Source organism: Hippoglossus stenolepis, chromosome 4 (assembly GCF_022539355.2).
Source record: "Hippoglossus stenolepis isolate QCI-W04-F060 chromosome 4, HSTE1.2, whole genome shotgun sequence".
NCBI lineage: Eukaryota > Metazoa > Chordata > Actinopteri > Pleuronectiformes > Pleuronectidae > Hippoglossus > Hippoglossus stenolepis.
The window spans coordinates 4877772-4885801 of NC_061486.1; positions in this window are offsets into that span (position 1 = coordinate 4877772).

Below are 8030 nucleotides of genomic sequence, written 5' to 3' on the forward strand. Positions count from 1 at the left end.
AGATGGAATGACAGGGCAGAAAATAGACTTGTCAAGGTGAGTCAAGCAAGCACCTGAAGCTTTACCGGGAATGAAGATGGAGTGGCTCGGTCCCAATCATTTGAAACTTATATTTTTCGTATTTCAAATGGGCCCAAACGTGTCATAAAAAATGAACCTCGATCATATAATTTTACAATTTAGAATTTTTTTTAATTTTTATTTAGCCTTTCAATATCGGTTGTTCAACAGCTAATGTGGCTTTTCAGCAAAAGCCCTGATTTGGATTGACACTGCAATCTGTGCTCTATGACTGGCAACGCCGGCGCGCTGTCAGTCAGCCTGTCAGCAGTGCAACAGTGCCATCTACGGTGGAATTGCAAATGAGCCCGGTCACCCGTGACACGGTGATGACATGATTGGACCGCACTCGGTTCCCCGATCATTACCAGGCCAATAAAGACTGGTTTGTCCATATTAGTAAAAATGAGTGTTTTAATGCCTGACAAAACCTAATGACAGAGCGAGGTGTATGTAATGTGCTGGAACCACATTATGTTCTGGCAACACGTCGTAAAGATCTGTGGACGTTGCCCCTCTCTTTACAAAAAAAAGAAAAAAGGACGTTCACCCTCACCACCCTTTGTTAAAATATGCTATTAACCCCCGGATCCCAGCGAGCAGGCGTTCTCCTTTATGCCTGGACACCATATATAGGAAATGTGAAACGCTGCGAGGAGATCGTGGGCAACTACAAGCAGTAATGGAGCATAGAGTTCTGCAATTTGCATGCTGTGATAGGGAGAGAGACAAGGCCGTCGTAGTCTCTCGCTTCTTCTCAAGGTCACGGAGTGCGTCCCGAGATGTGAGTTAGTGAACTTTAAAACAATCACGCACGTGCAGGGGGAGAAATTGCTTTTACACACCGTGCACACAAAAGGCAGCGAAACGACGCTCCCGACGGGGAAAGGTATTTTTTAATTAAAATAAAGTTATGTAATTAAAGTCATAATAATAATACATTCTTTAATTATGAAGTTCACTCGGTAAGGTCTCCCTGATTAGATGCCCAAATACGGATGAGATTAACAAGATGTGACAGAGAAATAAAATCTCCGGCTCCAGAGGTGCTGCAACTCTATCAGGAAATATTCCTTCTCTGGGGTTTATGGGCTTACATGGATTTGTGGGGATATTGCTCATTCAGTTTGAGAAGAGTGTGAAATCCCTCTTCATGTAAATGAAACAATCAATATTAAATTAATAAACCGTCTCAAACCATACCGCCTAATGATTTCCTCAAATTCACGCGAAAGAACAGAATTTAAAATCCATATTAAATTCATTGTATAACGCCCCGCCTCACACCTCAAATCCCAATTTCGAAATCCAATTGGAGGTTTTAATCAGAAATTGCTATGCCTCCATAACCCAGTAATCATCAGTGAAGAACAAAAACCAATTATCAGCCATTCACACACGCTGCCTTTTTTAAAAAAATCATTCGACATTGATTACATAAGAAAAATGGAAAAATGCTTAGTTGATTCAACATCCTTCATTATCACATTCACGGAAATACAAACACCCGAAGGTCCCGCGTGCAGTTACATGAACAAGCAGGAGACAAGAGCGGGATTCGTACGCGACTTGTCGACGCTCATTTATCTCGCTGACCCCACGTGTACACTCAATTTACGACGGCTTTGAAACCAAAAAAATAATTGGAGTATTGCGCTTATAATGGAATTTCAGGGCCACCCGGGGGGGGGGGCAGAGTGTTGCCCACCTCGTGACAGCATAAAACAAATCCACCACCGAAGAAAGGGTTTGCTTTAATTCAGGTCCCACAACGCGCGGAAACTCAACCCAGATATGGCTTCTAGTGAGGGAGGGAAGTCCATTAGGCTGCAGCAGATGTATTTCAGGAGCTCGGAAACCACCGAAGACATCTTTATAAGCATACATTTTTGCAGTGCAGGCTTTCTACCAAATGACCTTCCCCTCAGACTGAGTCCATACTGAGCAGCAGTTTTTACAATCATATTCATGAGGCCTGCTTTATGGGACTCATAAGGCCACCTTCATCCAGGAGCATAATATGTTTGTGTGAGGGGTATAAAGCACATAATGTGCAGTAAAATGTGTCCTTTAATGAACTTTATGGAAAGATTGAAGCGTCCGCACAGCCATAAGTACAGGGCACATAAAAAATGGCTAATGGCAACTTCCTGTGCAGCTGCTAATAGGGTAAGTGTTCTGTCTGGTCTTCACCTCTGCTCTGCTTTCTATTTCAAAGATTAGAAATCCAAACACAATCATGGTCAAGGATCGAGCATCTCGACTTCCCATTAATTTCACAGAAGCACGGACAATAAAAAGTACCGGGGGTTCATTTTAGGACTTTTGGATTTCTACTACAGGCCAGCCCTATGGAGAGTATATAAAGATGGATGACATGAGTGTTATCCGAAGGCGAAGCCTAACGTCTTGATCGCCACCTGTGAGTGGCTGCAGTACAGGTCATAAATCCCACCTCCTCAATGTTAATGGATGGGACATGGACCAAACTAAAAAGTACACGTCAAATAAATTTCTATCACAGAGGATTTCCTTCAGTTTAGGTCGTTTTTATCACATTGATGCAAGTGTTCAGGTTTATGGTTTGGTTATTTATTTATTTGATGCTATAAGAATTGAGTGAAACCTCATAATTGACAGCTGAGACTGAGTCATCATCCTCTCTTCCTGCTGCTCAGACTCAAGCCCTAAATGCGTTTTCATATCAAGGATACTCAAGCTTTGTTTCTGAATAGTGGAATGAAGTGGGAATGCATCATCTGTGGTCTACACTTAGGGCTTGGGATAACAAAAGGCTTAATAAATTCCATTGCTTAACAAAAGCATCACGCATCACAGCATATCACATCAATTTTGAACTGCACTTACTGTTTGTCTTGAGCTTGATCTCAGAGTTATCTCATTGCATCAAACCCACTGAAATCTGTTGCGTGCCATGAATCAGGCGTGACACATGATGGATGACGGCGGTGTAGGAGTTGAGAGGACTGGTGGACAGGGCAGACCCTTACACCTGAGCAGCCAGGGATGGCCCGGCCACATGCTGTTCGCATCATTACACAGCCTCAGCCTAGACCTCTGGTGCAGCCCTGATTGATGGGCTCCACCAGGCCAAACGGCCCAATGGAGGCGTTCCATCCAGACTATAGCCCGGCCCATCCATCTTGAGTCCCTAGTAGAGAGTCGCGTTACCGTGTGGCTCATCTGGAGCTGGGCTGCTCAGCCTTAATCCCATTCCCTGATTAAATGGGCCGCTGTATGCACAGAGGGCAGGATTCAATATCGTATGCTAAATTGCCAGCGACAAACCAGGAAGTGGGAAGGAATGCAACACAACATAAATATAACGCAAAATATGTCACTTATTGTGATTATTACATGGAATGTGTACGAGATGATGGTGTCTGTTCAGTCGGCTGCAGGTGATATTGATCCACAGTAAATAATCAAACAAATATAACGATGATTTACGACATCTTACAGACCTAAGACCTGCACCAAGGATAAGAGGATAAGGGCGCAAGATGGATAAGGACAATTCAGATGAGCCTGTTGAGAGAGAAAGATATTTTCACCGAGAGAAAAACTGCTACAACAACATTATAGATAATTATATAGATAAATGTCATGGTCTTAATTTGGCAAAAAGGTCATTTTTAATGAATTCTCTAATAGTTTTCTCTTGCAGATGTTGAGGAACGATGGGCTGGTTTGAAGCCAGATATTGATTGTGATTATGTCCAGTACGAACATTAAATAAGAGAACATACAAACGATAAAACATAACAACCCGTATAAGAATGTTTATCTTCATATCCTATCGCCTAATATTGAATTGTATTGTATCTATTGCATTGTGCAGCATTGTATAGTATCGCATTGTATCATATTGTATTGTATCGTTTTGTTTTGTATCATATTGTATTGTGTTGTGTGAAGTAGTTTTTTCTTCTCTTTGTTATTTGTTTCAGGAGCATGTTGATGGGCAGGTTCGGAGCCAAATATTGTTCGTGATTACGTGCACTACAAACATAAAAAAAGCATAAATACAAACAACAAACATAAAGATAATAACCAACATAACAATTTCATTGATATCGTATCATATTTCTTAACTTCTCTTTGTTATTTGTTCTTTGAGCAGCATGTTCTTCATCTGTGGTTGACGCTGAGATGCTAATGACAACAGCAATAATAAGCCAGTTTATCAAATCATGGGTTGAGGTATTAAGCATAAGCTGGAGAAAATCCTTTTGTTCTCAATTGGATAACAACAATGTTTTTGAAGCATTAGTTAAAATAATAATATGTCTGCTCTGGTGCAGTCTGGCTGCCCCCTCTCTCTCTCTCTCTCTCTCTCTCTCTCTGGCTGCTGTAGCCAAAATAAAAGATGTAGATTCGATACCTATCAGATAAAATCCCTGCTCATCTCTCGACACAGGGGGGAGGGGTTTGAATTACATTCCCCTCAATCTATCCTGAATGACATCTTGAGATTTTCTTCGACAGTGTACTTTTCGTGCATCAACACGCAGCCCGTGAGATCATTTTTCCGTATACATGACAATTACCGATGTGTCATTTCTCCGTCCACAGGGAAGGAATGGCCATAACAAATGAACGCCTTCCTGCCTGCCCCTTCGGATGCTCTGCCACTGCAGCCAGATGCAGCAACCAGATGCACACAGCTTGTCTGCTACCTTGCCGCCTCAATAACTCTCATTACGGTAATTGTTGCTTAATGTTTTCATAATCTGCTGCTTACAGGAAACAGTTTTCCTTTCTCTAATACCACAGCTAACTCCCCGCGGTCCTATTCATGATGCTATTTTTTGAAAAATCATTATTAGTATTTTTTTTTTTCCATGCCAATAATGAATCAGGAACTGTCCCAGCTGGCTGCTGTCCCTGATCGAAGAAAGTCTTGTGCAGAAGCGCTGGCGGTTTGAAAGAGCGTCGGAGCTTTCACGGAAAGGCCAATGGATTCCACTCCGGTTTAATGAGTCACTCACATGCCAAGCTGGCACCGGCTTCCAGCATCTGGCACTTGGGTGGCCGTGCACATTCACAGAGTTTACTTACATTTCACCTCTGCTGTTCCTCAGAATGAGCGATTGCCTACTTAGCCCGGCTCTACAGGGCGTTTTCCTCCTGAAGACGTACACTGAATGTGCTCGGTTGGAGTGATGATTTCAATACCACAAGGTAGAGATGAACTCTATTAAAGCCTGCGTATATATATATATATATATATATATATTTCTATATAGGGCCAGAAATTGATTTATTTTCATGCGGAGATTTGTCTTCACCCCAGAGGGTTAATTAGTGGGCAATTACTGTTAAAACCTCTTTACAGTGTGCTGACAATTACCCACTCATCATCTTCATCATCTGTGATTCTGAACACACAGTTTTTGAGATAGCTTGAGGTGTATATAAAGCCAGGAGGAGCTGATGCTCTGCAGGCAACTGAATAATAATTTAAGGTCTTATTATGAACTTAGCATATGTTCAAAATTCAAATAGGCACCACACTCTGTTATAATGAACCTCACTTACTGATTCCAATATTATTATTTGATATTATGGATTATCAAGGTGGGATTTCTGTAACTTACATATTCACAACAAAGTGTGATATTGAGGTCTAAAACTTAAGAAGTAGTTTCAAGGGTAATAGTTTATTAATTCTTGTCACGAGGCAGCTCTCTGCTATAAAACTCTGCTTGTCTCACAAAAAAGTCTTTACATCGATAATATAAAATAAGATAATACAAGATATCCTTCATTCGTACCAAAATGAGGACATTTGCCGTGTTATACCAGAAAAGGGGAGAGCAAAAATAGAAACCTCCATTTGAAAAAATTAATACAAACACAAGGAAATATAACAAATAGCAATGGTATATAGAAAGTAACAGAATGTGCACAGTATGAACAGGATGGCAAATATTGACATTGCATGTGAAAATAGAGAAGATATTGAAATACAATCGTACATCCAGCAATAGAATAGAAGTGGAATTTCTTTTATTTAATTTTGAATATGTTTCAAGGTCTGTTGTGTGACGCACTTTGTCCTCGTGCAGCCACAAGTAACAGGAGGATAAACTGATGCTAACAGTGTTGAATTTGCCAGATTTCCCCTCTGTTGTCGTCAGCGCCAGTAAATTAACTTTTCCTAAAACATCAAATTTAGGCATCAACCGAAACATTTTCTCTGCTCTAAAACAAATATGTTTGACATCTGCGACAGTGTTTCCTTGACCAGTGCGATCATTCATTTGTCTCTAATTATCTCACGTGCGCGTTCTGCCAGCCCTTGACATTTACCAAGGGCTTTTTCACTAAGTCACAGGGTGGACCGAGATGCCATTAGGTGATAAGGTTCATTTATTGTGGGGCTCTCATCAGCACATTTTCCTGCCTTAAGGCATAAAATACAATCCACACTGATTAGCATCAGCCCCATATCAGGAGAAACATAATAGCCCCACTCTGAAGGTGAACCTTTTGAGGGCACAATCTTTACTCAACGCAGACAATCACCACAGATTTATTTTTTCTTCTTCTCGCAGTTCGAGGATTATCTCTGCGATTTGGGTCTTGATTGTCGATCGCACGCGGGAGATGGAGTTGTTTCGTATTCACGTAACGTCAATGTTGAATTCTGTAATTAGATTAAGAAGTAACGGCATGTCCTTCATACTTACAGCTTGATGTAATGTTGCTGTCAAGGTTTATTAATTGATATAAAGACAAATTAGAATCGAGCCAAAGTGTTTCTGCGGACTCAGTAATTGAAACGACGCAGTCCCCTGTTCGCCCTTGGGAACAGAAAAGAAAAACAGCCACAACTTCACCTGCTTCCTGTATCTGTATCCCACTCATATGTGACATTACAGAGAATTAAAAATATAAAAATAAATAAAATACGCCTTTCTCCCACTGTGCCGAGCTATCTTAAAATCAGACGTGATCCATTACAAGCTTAGAGTGACACAATCCATTAATGATTATGCAAGAGAAACCACCTCCAGCGGTTGTTAGTGGATGTAATGGTTAGGATGGCTAATTAGTTGGGTTGGTTGTCTTTGATTTATCCTAGTCCTTCCTATCCCTCCTTAATCAGCTGAAATCAACGATCCACGTGGAGACAAACGTTTCCCCGTTTAACTGCAAAGAGAAAGTCATCGTGACAGAAACGCCGGGCGCCACAGAGCGGTGTTTATAAACTCACAGGAGACGGTCATATTTTCTACATTGATAGATCCGATAATTGAGTTGTAATTGGACACATCACGTTTGTTTGGGGAGCATCCAGACAACTCGTGAGTGAATCATTCACTCGGAGCGGAAGATCTGAACGAGAGGTGATAAATCGGTTACGTAAGCAAGTGTCTGCTCCAGATGTGTATATATTTACTGAGGGTGGGAATAACATGAGTCACCCAATGTTTAATAAACTAGAATGGTAGATTGCATACCTCCTCCAGCTTAAATTCAATCAGGCTGCACCAGATTTTACTCACTCGTAGGTAGCAGTTTCCTAAATATGCCAAAATACATTTTAAAGATCCATGAATTATTGAAAATGTCAAAATACTTCCACTATTAAAGAAAGTGAGTAATAAACCCTGGATCTTCCCCTTTGTTTGCATTCTGGTGGAAATGTAATGTCATCTTACCAAGCCCTTGTCCCGTCCTTTAACCAAGTTTTGTGGAAATTCGTTGTGTAGTTTTTGCTAAATCCTGCTGACAAACAAACAAACCAACCAAAAGGCAAAGTCCCCTTAATTTGAATCATGCTGCTGGACGATGCTTCTCTACCGTGTCCCACAATCCAGTAAGGAAGCCAAAATATACTCAGTAGGATGCTGCCATCTTGCGCCGGTGCTCGACCAATCGCAGTCAGTCCCACCATTCAATCATGATGTTTAACCATGTTTTTATAGCATCAAATAACT